This window comes from Heliangelus exortis, chromosome 3 (genome assembly GCF_036169615.1).
Source record: "Heliangelus exortis chromosome 3, bHelExo1.hap1, whole genome shotgun sequence".
Taxonomy (NCBI): Eukaryota; Metazoa; Chordata; class Aves; order Apodiformes; family Trochilidae; genus Heliangelus; species Heliangelus exortis.
Genome location: NC_092424.1, coordinates 94,930,005 through 94,951,463, shown reverse-complemented (window position 1 = coordinate 94,951,463; position 21,459 = coordinate 94,930,005). Strand labels below are relative to the sequence as shown.

At 41.7% G+C, this 21,459-nt stretch overlaps 1 long non-coding RNA gene across 1 annotated transcript; it reads right to left on the bottom strand.

Annotated features, from left to right (window-relative positions):
* Positions 1-16,010: 16,010 nt before the first annotated feature.
* On the bottom strand, positions 16,011-21,313 carry LOC139795162 (uncharacterized). Its single transcript, XR_011725401.1, has 3 exons — positions 19,358-21,313; positions 18,242-18,339; positions 16,011-16,621 (listed from the first exon to the last, which is right to left on the bottom strand). It is a non-coding gene; the product is annotated as an uncharacterized lncRNA (long non-coding RNA).
* Positions 21,314-21,459: the final 146 nt, after the last annotated feature.

Genomic DNA, 21,459 nt, shown 5'->3' with positions numbered 1-21,459 from the left:
ATTAAACCTTAGCCCAACAGATTAAAAAAAAAAAAAAAAAGAAAAAAAAAAAAGGTATTTGTAATATTTGTAACATTAAGGTTCCAAAGACACCCTCTGAAGATATAATTGTAACTTCTGTTGGCAAGCATCATTTGAAGTGTTTGAAGTGAAAGATGAACATATTTTCTCTCCTGTTAAGTATTTTGGAATATAAAAACTGGTAAAAATTGCATGTTATTTTATGCTCGTTTCTGCATGATTTGCACTTTCAAATCAAGCATCTGAATGCCTTGATCAGTTTCAAGCTCCCCTTGTCTAAGTGTAACACAATCCCAATAGAGAGAGTTCCTACCTGGAAAAATTCAAAGGGAAGATGACTAATGCTATAAAATGGTGAGAGTGCATAATTCTGCGATCACCTCTTCATTTCCCAAATGAAATGTCAGACTTTGTGGGTAAGTAAATTATGAATAGGTTTCAATTCATCGAAGCCATGCACGTTTGAGAGCTGCAGGGCCATGGGATGGCTGGAGGAGCCTGGTGACACCCAGGTCTGTCCTCAGCACAGTTGCAGCTCCCCAGGAATGGGGCTCTGGCCAAGGAATCAGAGCAAGCAAGAGGCTACCCAGGGACTGCTGCAGAGGGTAAGGGACACTTGCTCTGTGCAGGCTCCTTTTCACAGGAACTGACATAGACCTCTCCTACTGGCACCTTTGGCAGAAAATTGGAGTGGCAAAGAAGAGCATCCTCCTGTTGCTTGTGGGTGCACAAAAGGCAATGCAATATCCAGAGGATGAGTGCTGAGTAATGCTTGATGGTCCTGGGAACTCTCTTCTAGGTCTGTCTGGATCTGATGGAGGGACTTTCTTTCAACCTATAAATTTCTCAGTACACTTCTTCTCTGACATCAGGTGTCTGTGCAGAACCTAACATAACCTGTCCCAAATATCCTCCTGTCCCAGCTTGGCCGCCACCACCTGACCTACAAGTTCCAGCAGGGCTGAGCAGCCACTCTGTAGCTCTGCTGCCTTTACCTCTTCTCCCACCACCACCAAGGTTATGTATTGGTGAGCCATGGAGGCAGCAAAGGATTCATAGATGAAAGAAGTTTAATAGGTGGAAAACCACATAAATGCGAAGCACGCAGAAAACAAACTGAACAAATACAAATACAAATACAAATTAATTTTGGATCCCAGGACACTATCTTGATACAAACTATGGCATAAAGTGCTTCTGCAGCCTTCCTGAGATAGCTTCTTTAACTGAGTATGCTGTGTACAATCACTTATTAACATTTGGTGAAGGCCTCTAGAAAAACTTAAAATTAAAAGTCACTCAGACTGTGATGCACTGATGAGAAAACATGGTTTTGAATTTCAAATAAAGCTTGTAGAACTACAGAAGACACTATAAGCAATTCCCGTAGTAGAGGGCAACTTCCAGGAAAGCAATTAACATTCCACCTCCTGTATTTCCACCACTGGAGAATTCAAACACTGACAATCATTGACATCTGCTTATTTACCCCATTTCCCCCTTGAATATCCAGCTCCCAAACATGAGTTTAACTCCAGCCCTTTTATTAATGATAATAACAATGCTTTGGCAAGAGCAATTACAAAGCAGCCTCTGGAGAGGCTTGGCAGTCATTTCCCCTCACACTAAATATGTCAGGATCTGTGTCACCTACAATTTGCACAAAAAAGTAGTCTAAAAACTTCCCACAGCGATTCATTGCTCTGTCTCTATCAATTATCAGACCTCAGGACAGTGATGGGAGGGAGGCTTCGCACAGGCTCAGCAGGGCAACGAAATTTGGCAAAAGTTGAAGTCAGCATGGGATGGAGGCTCCAGTGGTGTCTCCTGGCAAGATAGGAACTGAGGACTCTGCCTGTGTGCTGGGGAAAAAGGCAGAGACATCTTCCATAGGTACTTTCCATATGGCACATTTCTCAGGATGGTGCCCCAGACTGAACTTAGAATGTTTTTGTGATCACTGTACTTAAAACCCATACCATCTTAGTAATTAAAAGTATGAGGTAACCAGTACTTTATATTGAAAGATTCAACCAACCCCAAAGTCACGTGTGTTTAACAATGAAAACAGAGGCAAAGATCATGCATCTTATTCTTTCCAAAGAGGTGCTTTAACAGACCATACTTTTTTCTGGCCAATGGACAGCTATGAAGAAAACACAAGGCCTCATGCTAAATAACAATCTGTTGTGTCAGGAGGACATTTCCAAACAACTAAACCAAATGAGAGCTGAAAAGCACAATTTTAGTTAGCTGAATAGAGTTGTACATCTCAGTTATATTTTTCCTGTGTTATATTCTTCCAAAGAGCTCTTGAAATGTCTCAGAAATTTATTTCAGGAAGAATAAAGATTTGTTTCTCAAATTCTAGTTTATATTACAGATTTATGGGGATACTTGACCAATACACAGTTTTTATTTTAGAAGTAAGATTCATCTTCTCCAGTATTTACCCTTCAGGTACTAGCAGGTTCTTTCCTTGTCCTTCTCTCCTTTCCCTACACATATCACCAATCATTTTAATTAAGTTGCCAAGGTTTTTCCTGTTCCTTTCTCTAGGCTCTGCTCTGTAAGTGAGCTCTCCCAGAATCAGATTAAGCACCAGAATATGTTTTAGTAAACAGAATTTATTCTTGACCTTCATCTCCCTGTCCACTGTTATAAACCAATCTTTCGTTCCCTTAAGGAAGCATCAGAAGAAGAAATCTCTATAAAAGACTTTCAATTCACAAAGATTCAAAGGGGTAAGCTGTCAAAACAATGCACTGAGGGGAGTACATCCCATAATACCCACATCTATTCACACCACAGCAAGGTTTATGTTTTACACACTGCTGGATGCTAATTCTGAATCTTGTTTTCTCTTTCAAAAAGTAGAAATTATGTATTTTAACTCATTACCTGATAATATTTTACCTACCTAATATTTTACCTAGGCATCCATAGATTGGAATAAGAGGTCCAGAGGTATGTGGGACATCCTTTATCATCAGCAGCACATCAAGAAACTTCCACAGAACTCTGTTTGCTTTGCATCTGGAAAGTCCCAGATGCATGGGCCATGTTTAACAACAAGAGTCTGTCCTTGTCCCTTTGTCTCCTCCACAAAGCTCTGCAATGTATTATTTTATGTGCTATCACAATGAGGATGAACTGTAAAATAATTGTGTTCCAGTAACCCCACTGTGCCAGCACTGCCCTTCTCTCCACACCTCAGGGTCTGTCACTCAAGTTGGCAAATACGTTCCCTGCCATGTCACTCTCCCTCCACAGCCCTTCAAAACACAGTTTTATTTATCTTCAAAAGCTTATTTATACAAAAGAAAGCTGATCTCATCAAGCTGCAGAGTTCCTGGGGATGCACAATCACATCCTGATGACCACAACCTGTGCTGGTGCCTCTACTTGTATAATTTGAAAGAGACAAACTGGGCTGCTAAAGCCACGGGGACTACACTTGGAGCATATCTGAGTGCCATCTGTTATTTATGGGACAGCAACAACATCTGGAGCATGCACACTCATTTAGACTCAAGAACTATTGATCTTTTGTGTGTGGTGGAACAAAGCACCTGGTGTGCCTAAGTACAAGAAGAAAAATACTTTTTGCAGTGAGAATTTTCAGCCAAACTTTAAGGCTGTTTTTTCAATGTAACACCAAAGCCCAAAAAGATGAGCAGCAAGTTTCACCACACTAAAGAAAGAACCAGAAGACAATGAAGGACTTCCTACCATGACTCACTTTGGAGTGACCACCACCCAGGGAGGCAGACCTGGGGACATTTTCTATACTCAGATGAGTGCAGTGATTATAATTGCTCCTGTAGCCTGTAAAAAAATCCCATACAGTTCAAATAGGTTAGTTGAATTCAGTGGATACAAATTGAATAGTTATAGGAACCCTGGGCTGTGATGCCTTTCAAATGTCCTAAACCAAATACCTTTTTCTCCATTTTTATAGTTATCACATCCAGAAAAGTGAAGAAGTGCCACTGGTGACAAGAGCAAGACAGTGGCAAAATAAACTGACTCTTCCACCCCCACATCATTGTATATTGACACAATCTGTACTCTGTGTAAGAGCTGAGAAACACTGGAGCAAGCTGCAGTAGCACTTTTTGTTGCCATACAACTTTTCCCAGATCTACTGAATGTCACGTAAATATACTTTGAGCTATCCAGGCTAGATTTTCATCTAAATGGTTCAGAATTTGAGTATTGTAGGTCTTTTTTCTAAATGGCAAGAGTAAAATGACTGCCTCTGCTAGATACAGTTATTGCTCCATTTATCATCTACAAAATGATTTCCAGTTTTATATAATAATTCAACTTTCATAACCCTGCTGTCATTGTAGAAGTAATACACTGATATTTTCTATTATGCATTATTTCTGGCTATATGAAATAAACAACATCTAGGTGGTCCTTTTGTTGTGCTTCTCCCAGGAATTTTTTAGAAACTTCTACAGCAAATGCCCCTCTCAGACACTGAGAAAACAGAGAACTGTTGAGTTAATTAAAGCTACTACAGACTCAGAAATGTAAACAATAGACAATAGCAAGTAAACACAGACATCACTTCTGCTGTAGGAATTCCATGCTCTATTAACACAAATTTCATTTAAACCCCAGGCTAAGGTATCACATCTTAAATTCCAGATTATGGTGGATTTTTATGTTAATGCCAAACCCTTGGCATACTGCACTCCACTGCATTGCCTTCTGCAAGCTTTGTGTCCAGTCTTTAAGACATTCCCTACAATCTGTCGTTGATAAGTTATCACATATATTTCCCATCTGTACTTACAGTGGGATTTTCCTGCCTTTTATTTCACTTTAATTTTACTCATGAGTGTTTGGAGAATTTTGGAAAGCTTGATTAAAAAAAAAAATCTCCAGGTAGTCCAGATAAAGCTCTGTGGTCAGAACAGGAGAACTTAAGGAGAAGCACAATGCAGACAATCTATAACTTAATGGAAACAAGTGTGTTTACACCAGAGGAAGACAGACAAACAGCAGTGTCCCTGCCAGGCTCCTGGGTGTGTTCTCTAAGCAGTGCATCCACTGCTGGCCTCTGTCAGCAGCAGGATAATGAGCAGCTTGGATCTTTGGTCTGATCGAGTACTGTCCTTCATAGGTTTTATTACACCCAGTTTCTTCTCCCAAGCTCATCCTTCTCTTGTGCTCATTAAATTAAATCTCCTATTTTCACACAGTAGATCACTTACCTGTTTACGTACACAACCATTATATATGTCACCTATGAATCTGGCTGAGAAAACAGCCTGGTTTTCATCCTGCTTAATTATGGGCTGTATGGTACATCCATTTTTCAGCATCTTCTAGAGGAAACAAGAAAATCTCCTTCAAAAGCTGACATCATATATGATTCATATGTCTCTGCACACTATTTAAAGGAGCATATTGCCTTTGTATGTAAAAAAAAAGAATTAATGGCCTAGTGATGATCATATCTTCTAGCCAGGCTTCAGTTAAGAAAAGTGAGCAATTACCTATCCAAAAAATGTCATTAATAACCCTGGTCAAATAAACCATGATCAGCAAACTGACAGTTCCTGACACTCTTTTTACTTTCTTGCAATGTATAATCACTCAGAAGGTCCTTGAAGATATTGATTACCTGTGTCTTTGACCATCTACAGATCCTTTCTTTGCCACAGGATTTTCTCAGCTAGCAGACCTAAAGCCAAAGAATTATGGAGCTGAAAGTTGAATGCTATGGGGAAAAAAATCAGACTATGCTGTCAGCACTTAAGGACCATTAGAGCATCATTACAAAACCCAGCTAAACAAATAGCCAAACAGAAAGAATCAGCTATTTTTTTGCCTTTTGGATGGCTTTGTTTGTTAGTTTAAAAGTACAGTTTCTCAGAATGGACAAAAAAAGAGAGAAATTGTTAGAACTGAAACGTAAATATTAGCTCAAGGAAAAAAGTAGTAATGCATCTTGTACAATGTACAAGATAGCACAGTCTATATGAAGGGGATTTCTGAAAGAGTTTTGCAGACATGAGGAATCCAGGACCACACTGTCCTAGACAGAAAAGTCTGAGCTACAGGCCAAAAGCAAAACAATCATTCACTGTACATGCACTTAGTGTAATCAGGCAGTTATAATCTATCCTTGTACTAAAGTACCAAGCCCTATTAGAGATATGACCAAGCCAAAAAGAACAAAACATTGCTCACTGCATGAGCAGCCCTGCTGCATCCCAGATGGCTCCTCCTTTTGAGCCTGCCTCATGGTGAAACTGAGTAAGCAGGTGGAAAAAAGCCCTTTCAGCAAAGAGACCGAAATTTAAAACCTGATGGTGGAAACATCACAGACAGGAGAGCCGAGTCCCAAGCTCACCATCAGGGCAACATTATATAAAAATACATATAACCAGAATAACCATCAAAATTATGATTCTTTTCTGAACAAAAACTCCTCTGCTGTCAGACTCTCACAAAGAAAAAGAAGAAATATCTCAAGTCCTTATTCACAGCCACAGAACTGGCTGTGAAAGGGTTGGTTTTAAAGAACAGCTATGAAGTACCAGCCCTCAACATACCCACTGAACAAAGTGTCTTCTTGGCGTTCCTAGAAAACCAGCACGATCCTTTAAAATTTCTTTTGTGAGTAGTTCTGTATCTTGCTGACAACTAAGCAGAGGGACAGGTTGTCTACCAGAAAAAGAAAATTCTGGAGATTTTCTCTTAGGACCTCTTTTTATGAAGAGGAGATCAGGAATGGCAAGTTGCGCTGTTTCTCAGGTGGACGATTTCTTCAAGTTCTTTGCCTCATTAATCCTAGTGAATTTTGGAAATTATTGAAGTCCCTATACACAAATTCACAGAGTGTGTGAGCATCTTAGCCCACACCTAGTGCTGCAGGAATGTGTTTACACAACTCCCAGAGCAGAACTCGTCCTTGTCTGCCCCAGCCAAGTATGGACACTGAGGATAAGGTGGCACTGAGCCCATCAGTGCAGATGTGTCCAGGACAGGTAACATGACTGTCCAGTTTGCTATCTGGTTTGCTATCTGTAGTAAAAAAAACACCTTGGTTTAGATTAGTATGCATTTTCCATGCAGGCATACCCATAGATGGAGCAAAAACACTTGAGAGGACTTCCAAGCTGGCCAGCCATGGATAAAAACATGAGGCAAAGAAAGGTGTAAGCAGTAGATTTTAAAGGTCTCAGCTAAACAGTTTTATTATTATTTTAAGATTTATTATTATTTTTAATATTGATAGAATATCACATATTCTATAAGCTGCAAGGCTGTGTTAGAACTGAAAATTGTTGATTTTTACATTTTAAACTCAGGATAATCCAGGGCAAAATAAAAAAATACAAAACCAAACCCATCTTAATAATAACCCACCAATCATAATACTGTTGCTAAGATTATTTGCTAAAACTTCTTATCTTCTCTGAACTTTTTTTAGAAATTCCAGGAAGGAGTGTGCTAACTGTGCCTGTGCCACACCTTGGGTGAACTTGGCAGGACTGTCAGCCAAGGAAATACTACAAATTGTCAGAAATCCTGACCAAAAGGCCAAGTGGAATTAGATTACAGTGGTGTGGGAGCAGGGTGTGACTTGGGGAGACTTCCCAGCACAGCACGAGGGCTACACCCAGCATCAACCTCTGCAGACTTCTGCACACATCCTCCTAAAGCAGGGTTATCCCAGAGAAAGCTGCAGATATTTGTATGGAGGCCCATCACCTCCTCAGTCCTGATACAGTAAAAGAGCAATTACAAGGCACAGTTCATCTTGTGATAAAACAGTTTCCACTAAGAAGCAGCAAGAGAGCAGAGAGGAACAACATCAGAGGGCATTGAAATGTAGACGACTGCAGTGTTATTACACTGGGACTGAGTTCTCTAAGCAGGTACATTGAGTCACAGCAGGACGCATAACGTGGCTTCATGGAGCTATCAAATATGGCACATATCCCATAATGAACCAATGTGCTTCCAGAGCAGTAGCTGGAAATCCCATGGGAGAACCCTGAGGCATCTCAAATGGTGAAGGAGGGACACACTGAAGCAGCTAAACTTGGCCAGACTTAAGGGTGAGCTACACGATTCTCTAGTGACTGTGTTGACTTGACTTCTATTGATCATGGCTGCAGTTTAGACTCTGCAGCTACACAGGGACACTTAGCATTTTGTCTTATGCTGAATGCCACCAGTACCAGTCAGTGTATAGGGGTACATAACAGATTATTTTAAATGTAATAATCATAGGATTTCAGATTCTCCTGGTCTGAAGGCTCGCTGAAGCACAACGGAGATGTGGGAAAAGTGGTGGGGTTTGCCCCTAGATTACATGTTTGGAAGATATGACATCAAACACACAGCCCCTGTTCTGGAAGAGCTAGTTTACAGATGTGGTTTGACAATATAATATACTTTAAGTGGGCTTTGCACAAGCCCATCAGATACTATTTCTGCTGGTTGCATTCCAGCAGAGCACTGCATGGATAAATAGCTCAAAGGAAGCATTGTTCAAAAGGAGTGTTCTGCACCTTCTGCTAGCCTCAGCTACTTTGATACAGCTAAGCAATAAAAGGATCAAAGCTAATTTTAAGTTAAAAAAAATCAAAGTTACAACAGTTTTCCCTTCTTTACCTTTCTTCCATTCCAACCTACAGGCTTAGGAGAACTCCTTGTACTTGACAAAAATGCATTGGTTTTGCTGGCTCATGATAAAGCTGGGATCAGGCCCTAATTTCAGGGAGCCTCCGTGTGTGTGTCCTCAGTGACCACAGAACAAATGTCCACAACCTGCTCTGCAAACAGTGCACTAAAAGCCGAAGACAACCAACTCTGTTTGCAAGGAAAACAAATCTTCAGTGACTTTGTACTATGAAGTTAAAATTTCCCATATCATATTTTTAAAACTAGTTCTGTTCCCAGCAATGAACAATCAACTCAAAAGGAGTGAAGAAACCACCTGAATGAACTGGATTGCAGTGAGGAGTCCCTGGCAGTTCCCTGCTTCCAGAAGCAGAGTGGGGATGAAACTGGAAAGCTTCAGAAGCCTCTGGAAAGGCGCTGAAGATATTCTCCCTTCAGTACAGGGCACGCATAGATGTATGTGTCTACAGCCACAGGTAATGGAGAAAGAGAACCAGCTCTGTCAGGCAGCCTGAAATTAAAGGCTGGAGCTCAGTTTCTTGCTACCATCTTGAGGAAAGCCAGGGCAGAACCTGCTGCCCTGGGGCACACGTGGGTGAGGTCAGCAGATGGAGCTGCACAACTGGATCACATCCACCCACATGCCACCCAGACTGGACCCTGTCCCATTGACTCTCCATTAGTAGGTGGGATGTATATTTTACCAATAAAATACATAGCCCAGGAAATCTGAGACCACCCTAAAATGCAAATTATAGTTCAGTAAAAGGAGATGATCGGGATCAGGTTGAAAAAGCCACATATGAATGGAATTAAAATTGGAATAGAAACACCAATGAATCAACCCTAGAACTGAGCTCTGTGTGCATGAGGGCCCTTCCTGACCTGGGCCATCTGACATGGCTATTTCTAGACCCTATGGTACTGTTTAAAAATGAAAAAGCCGTTTCCACAGTAAACTTTACACTGGTCACAGAATTATCAGAATGGAAAGGGACCTCTAGAGATTTTCTATTCCAACTCTCCCAATAAGGCAGGAGATCTGTGTATATTTTTCAATGTAGACACTATCTCCGCTTGGCAGGTTTTAAACACTGTGACTGGCACAGAAGAGGCTGGTTTTGTTCTGAGAGAGAGAACAATGACTTCTGCTGCAGACTGAGACCTTCCTTGCACAGCAGGATTCTCAGCTAAGACCCCAAGTGTCCTGCCCGGGTGTCACGGGGCCCAGGCTGGCCCATGACACGGTAGTGACAGTGGCCCAGCTGCTCACGGGTGAGCAGAGAGCATCTGCTCTCCTCCGGGAATAGCCCAGGGACACGGGAAACGGAGAGGGAGCCAGGGCCCCAGCTGGGGAGCCATAAGCACAGAGGGGAAGCAAATGCCTCTCATCAGGCCCCAATTAGCACAAGGTACAGCGGAGGCAGCTTCCCCTGCAGGCTGCTAAAGGCTCGGGCAGAGGCAGTGGTGAGGGTGTGAAGAGAGGGAGGGAGATGGCGGAGGGGGAGGAGGGAGGGGGAAAGATGGACAGCAGGGCTTATGTGCTCTGACTGAGATAAAGCAAACCAGCAACCACCCCTGTCAGTAAATGCATTTCAGCCTTCCCCAGAGCAAAGCTGCAGTCCAATGGCTTTGCAAATAATCTAATGCTCCTTACCTTGAGCCACACGGTGCAGACCCAGGGATGAACAGGGATGATTTGCTGACAATGAAGGTGAAACCTTGCTGCTCTTATGTTGGGAATGCAGCTGCCATTTCCACAGGCATTGCCATGATTTCTCCTGTTGAGCCACAAAGAACTCGGTGCTGTGTAAAAGGTGGCCATGGGCCAGGCTTCACACCCGTCCTGTGTACACCAGGGCTGTCGATCAGGCCCTCAGCAACAGGCAGAACTGAAATATTTAATGTAGTGAAGCAGACTGGTTTTCAAATGAAAGGAAAATTCATATTCATGTGGAAGAAAATGCATTCTTCACTGCAGAGGTCTGTGCAGTCTCTGGAGGGCCATAATCCCAGTTTGGGAGGTGAGGGGTGGCTGATGTGGATCACAGCCTCTGTGCTGTGTCCTTCAAAGGGGTGAGTTCCAGTAAATCTGTGTTTGTGCACACTGAATAGAAACACAAGACCTGCACAAGATAACAACTCTGGTAGGAAAAGGATTTGGAGGTTGTCACCACTTCAAATTATGTGTAAAATTATTTCAGTGTTCATTAAAACCACTGCCTATTATCTGTCTTATTTGGTTGAAAAAGGAAAGAATTTGTGCATTTTGGTTTTTTTCACACACTCTGTGCATTGAATTGAAAGTTGTTTTTGCCAGCTGGCATCCTTGCTGATCACCCCCTTTCAATCTCTAAAATCCATTTAGACACATTATGGCAACTTACTGACCAATGTATATTCTCAGCCCTTTCAGAGAATAGTGAAAAAAAAAGTAAAATGCTGAGTGTAGACATTAAAGGTCAGAGATGCAAACAAACACTTTGATATGTCCTATTCTTTTACATATTCAACATTAGAAATATCTATATAATATTTGTAAAATAAAACATCTCTCAAATAAGACGATGGTAAACCAATGTGTGCATACTTTGACTACAATACTTTTAAGATTCTAAAAAGGTTTAATAAAGATTATATTTTAAATTTAATAATGAATCTAATTAAAATTATTTTAAAATAAAGTAATTCTAATTATGTAAGTGATAACTTAAGCTCTTTGCAGTATTAATCTCCTTCCAAAAGCTTTGTAAAGGTTCAATAATCATTGACATCTTTGGGTAGCCTGACAGGATGCATGTTATTTTCAATTCTTGAGTAATCATATCTCTGAGCAAACAAACTTGCCTGGTGCTGTATATCCTTATCTCTGACTCAAGCCAGTGGGGACTGGAAACCATTATGACTTAACAGCAGTCAATGTCACATCCCACAGAAAAGCTTCATTTTTGCATGAAAACCTACAAGGCACACACGCTGCAATTTTTCACCACCTGTGGTTTATCTCTTCATCCCTGCCATGCCCATATAACTTGACTTGGCTGCAGTAGGAGACTCAAGAAGGAAGGAGAAAGAAGAAAAGCTGGGAACACTGTGGTTGGCAGATGAGTTCAGCATTTTCAACAAGTCTGTGCAAGCGTCAGGTGATTCACAAATGGCTCAGCAAATGTTGTCTCTGCTGAAATCAGATCAAGGGCAGTTCCAGGCTCCATAAGGAAGCACACAAAACCAGAGGCAGGACTAGGTTCATAGGGGCTCCTGCTGAGGCACTCACAGGCTTGTCACTCCCTGGGGACTTCCATCCCTGGAGCTCTGTCCCCATTCAGCTAAACATGTGCGGTCGTTGGACTTTGGTCTTCCAGCCTCAGATGGTTTAGTTCAGGAAAAAAGGCAGTAATAATCCACATGCCACCCCATCTCCCCCCACCATGCATCAGGGCTGACTGTGCAAGGTGCTGAATGCCCCCAGTTCAAAGAGACATCAGGAGATTCAAGAAGAGACTCAAATTTTGCATAACTGGGTGTGCAGGTGTCCAGTTGAGCACCATCTGCTCCTTTAGGGAAAGAGCTTCAGCTCAGTCTGGGAGGGCTGCACACTGCTACAATGCTGGAAAGATCAAATTCTCTCTGTTATTAGGATCATTGGAAGAGCTGCATACACAATGTGCAAAACTCTGGTGTAGAAAACTATATTTTTTTAGGAGGGAGAGCTTTGTTTGGGGTGGTTAACAAATGTGGCAATGGAAGCCATTTTCTAAGGAGAAATTTAAATAATTTTGTAATTATTATCTGCAGTTACTCTTTAACTTTTAAAATTAATTTTATTAGGCCTTCATAACAGGTTTCCCTCTAAGTTCAAGTGTTTCTAAAATAACAGAGACTTTCTATTAAAAGCCAAACAGTAAACTTAGGCTCCTTTTTCTCCAGTGAAGGTTGATTTTCAGTGGGGATAAATAATTACTTAAGACTGTAAACTAATAACATACCACATTTCTTTATATGTCTGTTGATTTTAATCTGCTATTATTTCTTTATTTTTTGCCTAAGGATATTCTAGGTAATTTACAGATCAATTTATTAGACAAATCAGAAGCCAAAAATCTATAAGAGAAAAATTAAGCAAATGAGTCATGGTAAAAATGGAAATTGAATAAATGTTCAAGAATATTACATTATCAGCTTTTTTGTTTTCCTTGTTCCTCTTGTTCTGCAAAATTGATTGGTCTTTATATAATCCTTCTTCACAATACTGTTTTTATTTATAGGCCATAAACTGTTCTGGTCTGACAGCTGACCCTGCTTGGAGCAGGAAGTTGGACTACAGACTTCCTGAGGTCTCTTCCAACCTGGATTTCCCTGTGATCCTGTGATCTGTGCTGACTCCACTTACCCCTCCTCCACAAGCCAAAGCCTGCTCAGGAGCTACATCTCCACTGTCAGATCCCTGGGGCCGAGCCCAGCACCCAGACTGGAGGGGGGCTGGTGAGTGAAAGGCACATCACCCATACTTACACTCCACCTACACCTACACCCACTCTGTGAATCTTCTCCAGGTTCCTGTGCTACTCCTGAGACATAATTACCATTCCTGTGAGCTGGAGGGGGAGTCAGTTATTCCAAAACATCTGAAAAGTGGGGGTTGTACTTGATCCACCAGGATGAACCTGAGCTGGAGATCACATGTTGCTTGCCCGAGGGGGTAAGGTGCAGGAGAAGGAGGGCAGAAGGATCTAGACCTGGGGCAGCCCTGCCCTTGCAACCCTCTGAAGTAGCTCTGGGTGTGAAATAACCCCAAGCAGCACCCAGGGGACATTTCTGTCCCAAAAAAGAGTGGCTGGAGTCCCCCAGAGTAGAGCCAGTGTGAGGCTGACAGGGCAAGTGCTCATCTTCTCTCCCTGACCCCATCATACCTGGTAGGTCATAACCCATCTCTTGGCTTAGCTCACTACCATGCATTCAGACTAGTAAAAACCCTAAAGCCTTGGACTTCTACTTAAAAAAAAACAAAAACAAAAACAAAAACCAGGAAGTTTTGCCCTTTTTATTTTTCTGTATAAAAGTTGTCTTTAAAAATATTAAATTCCAAGTTGTTTTCTAGAAAGGATGCCATAAACAAGGCTTCTGAACCTGCTGTACTTGCAAGGATAGAAAATAACAAGAAATAGGTAGAAAAACATTTGTTGGCATGTAAATTCTTGGTTGAACAACAAATACTTAAATGTAATAAATGATCAAAATCTCCAGTACTTCCAGCTCTCTTCTGATCATTACATCTTCTTTCTTGGGGAATGAAACAGGAGTGGCATGGGAATCCTTGCAGTCCAGCAGACAGAAGTGGACATACCCCAACTTAAGCTGAGGCTGAATATCTTCCTGGCATCTGATTTAATGTTCACAGGGCAGAGGTAGAGCTGTTTGTTGAATGCATCTGGAGAACTGATTCCCAGAAAAGCCCTGCATTATGTGTAACTGTATAATCCTGTCCAGAGCAGTTGTTGAAACACCAGCATGATAAGATCTGACTAAATCTGTAATTTTGTTTAACGTAGCTGTTGCAACATAAACCTAACGAGGCTTGGATACTGAGGCTTATGTTTATTTGTTTTGTATAGCTTTGGAATTGATATAATTATACAGAACAGCTAAGCCGTTCTACTCTCATTATCCAAGATGTTATTTAATGTTCAGAATAAATCAGATTAGAAGAAATCTGTTATCACTTTCAAGATAAGTTATTGTAAAACAAGAATTTGTAGTCAGGTCATCCTGAGAGTATTGGGAATGCTCTGTTGTTATGCAGGACTCAGGTGATGCTGGGATGTATTTAGGTCTCTGAAATGCAGAGGGCAAGGCAGTCATGGGTTTTGTTGGACATGACCTGATTTCACAATGTAAACAACTGTGCCAGGGAAACCAATTACAACACAGGTGTTTCCAATCTTAGTTAAAACACAGCTCTGTAGCAGAAGAGGAGCTTATTTATCTCCCTAAACCGAAGCTGAAAATTATAACATAGGCTCAAACTGAGAACTAGTATGTGTATAAAACAGCTGCATGAATATCTAAAGGAGGTCAAGCAGCCAATGAATTAAACTTTCACTGAGAACTCAGTTAAGTCCATAGGCTCAGGCTCTAAAACAGATGTGATTTCACAAAATCACAGAATGTTTTAGGTTGGAATCCTGTCTAGGCTTTGACCAACACCATAAGCTAACTACTAAACCATGTCCTTAAGGACCAGTTCCAAACGCCTTTTAAATACCTCCAGGGATGGTGACTCCAGCACTGTCCTGGGTGTTCCAGTCAGTGTCTGAGAGAGGGAATACCCATGTAAGCTGCTAGGACACGATGGCATGACTGAAGACTGAACTGGAGCTCATTTTGTTTCTATGCAACGTTATGATTTTCCAGTCTTAGTACTGTATTGCAGTATTATCCTAAATTGGAGTCTTCATTGTGGAAAAAGAGACTAGGAGATATTATAAGAATCTGCAAGGTAGAAAAGACATTTTTAGACATCATAATGTGATTTGAGCCACATCTGCAGGGAATACTTTGACCAGAGTGGAAGGAGGGATTTTTTTCACACACTTGCCTTATCAATACCCCAACTATGAGTATATAAATAATATATAACAGACAACAGACAATTCTCTCTTAGGAGTCCAGTAATCGGTGACCTTTCATATGCTTCCTAATCTAGCTCAGGCACTCTAAGAGAGCCCATGTGTGAGAATAAACAGAGAAACCCATGGGATGTAAGCATGTGCCAGGTTTCTCAGCTTCTTGACCACGAGAGATGTGTAATGGTCTTTGTGCCAATGGGTAGGCATGTAATGCCTTGGCACTTTAATAGCAGAAACTTTGCACTGATTTTTGCTTTAGGCATCTACAGATCAAGGAGGCAGCAGAGACTGTTTTGAGGTACCCAGTGACACACAGACACCAAAAGTTACCTAAAACATCAGGGATCCATACAGCTTTAAATCCTCCATGAGTTTTGGCTTTAGAGTAGAAGAAAGGTCATTAGTATATCCAAAGTTAGCTATACATTAGTCTAACTACTTCCCCAGAAGAAAACTGTGGATAAATATGCTGACAATATAGAGGGGTTGTCATAATGCTGTCTATAAATCCATAAAGTACTCAAAGAAGCACCATGACCCATCCTTGTGTAGGGCAAAGTGACTGTCTATGATCTAGGTTAATTTGCAAAGGGTTTTGCAACCCCTGAGAAATGCAGTTTTACATCTGCAAGTTATGACTGTGGTTACTGGGAAAGACTGTGGGAACATCTCTGCAGTTTATACACAACTGAAGCAACAATAAGATCCTTTTCTTGAGTGCAAAGTTTATTTTGACATATGTAGTATACATTCATTCATGGAGGATTTAAATTCAAAATTCAAAGAATCCCTTTCTGGGTCAAGAAGAGTTGCTCTGGGAATTAAATAATTTCCTCTTCAACATCACAGCTCTATTTTACGGTGAAAACTCCAGCTCTTCCCCATCCTTTTATACATTATTCAATGAATTTGATCCCTCACACAACATGTTAAATAGGTCAGTCTTTTTAAATCTAGATGTTCAATCTCAACATTTTAGCACACACTTAAACAGGGTAGGTAGCAAACCTGGGGTGGACTTCTTTCTATTTTTATGTGTTAGGCATGTCAGAGGTGTGTGAAAAAAAGATGTATAGGCTCAGATACACTGCAGGCACAAAAGGCATTAAGAGGGGAAGAAAGCATGCCATGGCTTGCACCTTCCCTGTTGTCACTGCCTAATGTAATGCATGTTGCATTTGTCCTCCCTTTCATCTTTTGCTCTTACTGTGTTACTCCATCACTTCTGCTCTCCATTCCATTAAGGCTCCCCATATGTTGACATGATTCACTGTGATGGAAATTAACAGTCCTGTTGAGATCCATGATGGTTCCTCAGTCTGGCAAGTGATACACATGGGATTTACAAAAGAGTCCTACTAAAAAACCTGAAGCAATTGTGAACAAGGTGGATTGATTTTATGAAGACATTTCCTGACTTGGATACTAAGTTGCTTAACGAAGCAAACAACCCGAAATTACAGGGATGGAAAAGGATGCTAAGAAATCTGGCAGTGGTGTGAGAGGCTTGAAGAGGACATGGACATGATGTGGGTCTGCTTCTACCAAAATCTTTATGTACAGTGTTGAAAATCCTGCCTGAAGGTGTGCAGGCATGTATGTATCTTCTACTGTATGAATCTCAGTGTGAATCCTGACTCTTGCTGATTTCATGCTGAGGGCTCTGAAATATCCCCACTGGAGTCAGCTGGTTTGAAACTATTCCTTTATACACTGTGGCTGCTCTACATTACCCAAATGCAGCAAACAGGACACCCAGTGGCCCCACTCAGTATGTCACAGTGGGAGTGAGCCACCCTCTGCTCCAGGATGCTCCTGATTTTCAGGATATGCATTAGCCCAACACCAAGAGCTGCTGTGGAGGAGAGGCCTCAGTCCTGGGCAACAGCTGTGCTGAGGCCTCCAAAATGGAAGCATCTCATTTCTGTTAGGGTTTGGGCTCTCCCTTCTTTCATCCTCTCTTCTCCTTGCCTTTCACCTCTCACTGCCACTGCTTAATTTCTGCCCTCTGACCACTATAAATCAAAGGAGTGTCACTGACATCAGGAATGGGGTGGAAGCAGTAAACAGCAATGACCTAAGCTTTGCACATTACATTTTACCTGCAGTCATATTGCAGCAGCTCTTATTTACTGGCTTTCCAGTCTCCAGCAGCAGGAAAATGTGCCCTGGACACATTCCTTATTAATACAAGAAGAGTGAAAATTGGTTTGTCTTACCACACATAAAATTCAACTGCGTTGTATTAGCAATAACTTTAGATCCTGCTGACTCAGAGATGTTTTGTAAAACTCCTCCGTGGGAAAACTCAGGCTGTCAGCTAAGGCTTAGTGTGTGCAGGGTTTGCTTCTCTTATTTTGCTTAATGCATTACAGGTAGAGAGAGACCAACACCATCTGAGATGGGTGCTGCTTTGTCCCTTGTTTCTTCCATTTTATTGTCTGCAAACATGTGTGGGGCCAGGGGCAAAGTTTGTTCCCTTGAGGCTCTGATAACACACTAGATTTCAGTCTGCTTTCCAGAAATAAGAAATGCAATGGCTTTCTCATCTTTGAACATTGTAACAGTGTACCCATAAATATGAGCTGAAATTCCAAGATATATATTTATATATATTTTAAATATCATAAGCATGTTTTAAATTTAAATGTATTTAAGTTCTTAAATACATGGCCTATATTTATTTAAAATAACACATAGCTGTGTAGCTGCTATATTAATGTACTTTATCAGACATGAAGAAAGGCTGAAAAATTTTACTGCTCACAATGTTTTCTGACCTTGGGAAGCCTCTTCTCCCACTTCAAATGTTATTGCCATCACACAGAATTCACAGGATGAAGGATCTTGCATATCAGGAAAGTCATTGGAAAAGATTTGTTGAGACTTTTCATGAGAAATTTTTTTTGACATGCAGTTTGTGGAAAATCAAAACTCACATTTCTCTTTGTCAGTAAGAGGGGGAGGAAACTGGTTGAAAATGAAAGAGGTTCCATCAAAAGTGTCCAGGTTTATCTTTCAGGCATGCCTTCAAAACCTAGGAAATTTTAAGCAAAAGGAAAATATCACAATTTGTTCTTTATGTTAAAAAATCTTTTTGCATCCAAAACAATTAGTATGTTTCTCTTTTTTTTTTTTTTTATATGAACTCTAAACACAAAACTATCGTCCAGTGAACAGCTATTCTACTGCTCTTGCTCCTGGTTTTTGCCTGTGGCAAAGAGTATGTAAACAGCTTTGGCACAGAAATTATTTGGAGCTGCATAATAAGACCAGTCTTATTATACTCATGTATATACTTAATATACCCATGTATATTAATTCTTCTCATTATTTCAAATTAATGTAAACAAATTATGTCTGAAATCTTTTCGTAGGTTCTTAAAGACGAGAGATACAAAGTACAAGCAACTGGAACAAACACAATTTAAAATTCATGGAGGAATGTGAATATAACTTATGTTATACTGTGTCATACAACTCCTAGGAAAAAATTGAAGGAAAAAATTAAGACAAATTTTTCAATATGGGGATGGGAATGAAACCTTAATCTCATTACTAAATTCATCACATCAACTGGCTTATTGCTAACACTCACTCTTAGAATAAATTAGCCTTCTATATAAGCCCAGACTTCCATGAAACATCTAAATATGTAACAACATTGCCTGCACTCTTACACATCTGCATGTGAGCTGGGAAGGGCTCCCTGGAAATCATCTGTGTGTATACTTTTACTCTTCTATCTCAGTTATTGAGCACATTTTGACAGTTGGATGCGGTGATCTTAGAGGTCTTTTCCAACTGTGACAATTCTGTGATTCTTTGATCAATTTTTAGGTAAGCTGTTATGTGAACCACCTCTGCTCATGTAGCTGAAAAATGAAAAAAACCTCTTTCTCAAAAAAATATGCCCACTCCATCTATCCACAAGAATTTCACTCTATGGGATCTCAAAGCACATCATGAATTTCAGTCTTGATTCAGCAAGCATCCCATCTGAAATCCTTACCAGGAACTCAAAACCTGCCTGGACATGTTCCTGTGTGACCTACTTTGGGTGATGCTGCTCTTGCAAGGGGGTTGGACTTGATCTCTTGAGGTCCCTTCCAACCCCTAACATCCTGTGACCAGGCAGAATTATGTGTTAGGGGCTTCTTGAATCCACACCTACATGTCTAGGAACAAAGAGGATGTAAAATTAAGAGGAAAACCAGCTGTAGAACTACATTGGCAAAAGAATATTTCTGTTTAGTGTTTTACAAGCAAATCTTCAATGAAGAGCTAGCCCAAATCCTTACCACAGGTTGCTTAACCTTTCACTTGTCATAGTGAGAACCTATTACCCAGGTCTGCTGGGCTTGTCTGGAGCAGTAGATTAAAATGTGGCCAATACTTTCAGCATGTCTAAACACTCATCTCTTTGCACTGAGGGCACAGACAAAATTACACTCCTAAGAGTCCCAAGACTCAAAACTGAGCATACAGTGCTCTGCAATGTGTTTGGGAAGTCAGACAATGTCTTCCACAGCCCAAAAAAGGCAGGCATGTGCCCAGAGGAGTGCAGCTGCACTGAAAACTCAGCTGCTCTGGTCATACCTTAGTACTTTGTACCCTCTTATGCCCCAACAAGGATAATGTTGGTGCCAGTGCCCTTTGAGGACAATACAGCTCCTGGGTCCAGCCATCTCAGCAGGCCTCAGTCTGGGTACCCTAGTGTGGTTTTTCTCCAGCTGCACAGCTGTAAGCAAATTGTTCCTGGTGGGAATTTGGTGTATTCTGCAAATCTGTAATGTGGACAAGGAGCCCCATAATCCACCTCTTCCTTTGTAAGCATGTTCACCACAATTTAGTGACTGTACAGATTATCATAGAAGTGTGATAGCATTACAAAATCACAGATATAAAAGATAAATTAAATGAAAAACTAAACCAAACCTGGCTTTTGTTCACTTATTAGTGACCACAGGGAGGTGCATATCACATGAGATCACATGGGTAAAAGTCAGAGGCTCAGACTGCCCCAGGTGATTATTTGTGACTTACATGTCTGATTTGCAGGCATTTAAATTACAGCAAATGGCTCTGTTCTGCCTGTTCAGAATTGCCAGGTCCTGCTGGGAATTCTGCCCTTTTGGAAACCTGTCCTGCTTTTCTGCAGGGCAAAGATTTACAACATGCAATTCAGATTTATGCCATTCCATGACACCTCACATGTGCACCTCCACAGCACAGCTCTGGGCCATGAACAAATGTAGTCCAGTGGTGCCAATGCCCTGGGAAGAGCAGGGTGCTGCTGGCAGCAGCTGGAGGCACAGCAGCTGCTGTCTACTCAGTGTGCACACAGCAGTGAGTGTGCTGTGGGCCTCAGCCACCACACCATGCTCCATCATGATAGACTGGAAGACTGAGTGACTTTCTTTCCTAAAAATGTAATTCCAGAATTGCCTTTTAGCACAGCTCCTGGCACATCCAGAATCTTCAAACCTGCAGGGCACTGCATCCTGTAAAAGCTGTTAAGGGAGAGGTGGAAAGGCTTGGCCCCCCAAGGAAGGCAGCATTGTGGTCTGCTGGACCAGGTCCCAAGTCAGCACCCTTTTGTCCAGGAGAAGCCCTGGAAAACATCATCAAATCATAACAACAGTTTGGGTTGGAAGGGACCTTATCGATTATCCAGCCCCTCTGCCATGGGGAAGAACACCTCCCACCAGACCAGGTCGCTTCAGGTCCCATCCAACCTGTTCCTGAACACTTCCAGGGAGGGAGAATCCACAGCTTCCCTGGGCAACCTGTTCCTGGGTCTCACCAGGGAAGGATTTCTTCCTAACTTCTAACCTAACTCTACCGCCTTGTTTGAAATTGTTACCCCTTGTCCTATCACCACATGCCCTCGTACAGAGTCCCTCTCTCCCCAGCTTTCCTGCAGCCCCTTCAGGTACTGGGTGGCTGCTGTGAGGTGCCCCCGGAGCCTCCCCTCCTCCAGGCTGAACAACCCCAAGAGCGGGAGGAACCTCTGGGAGCGCCCCCAGGGCACTTGCCGGCAGGAGGCAGGGCGAGGCCGTGCCCGGAGCCGCCGTTCTCCCCTTCCCAGCCCCTCGGGGGGCGGCTGTCCCAGCGCTTCCCGCACCGCTTCCCGCACCGCTGCCCCGCGGCCGCT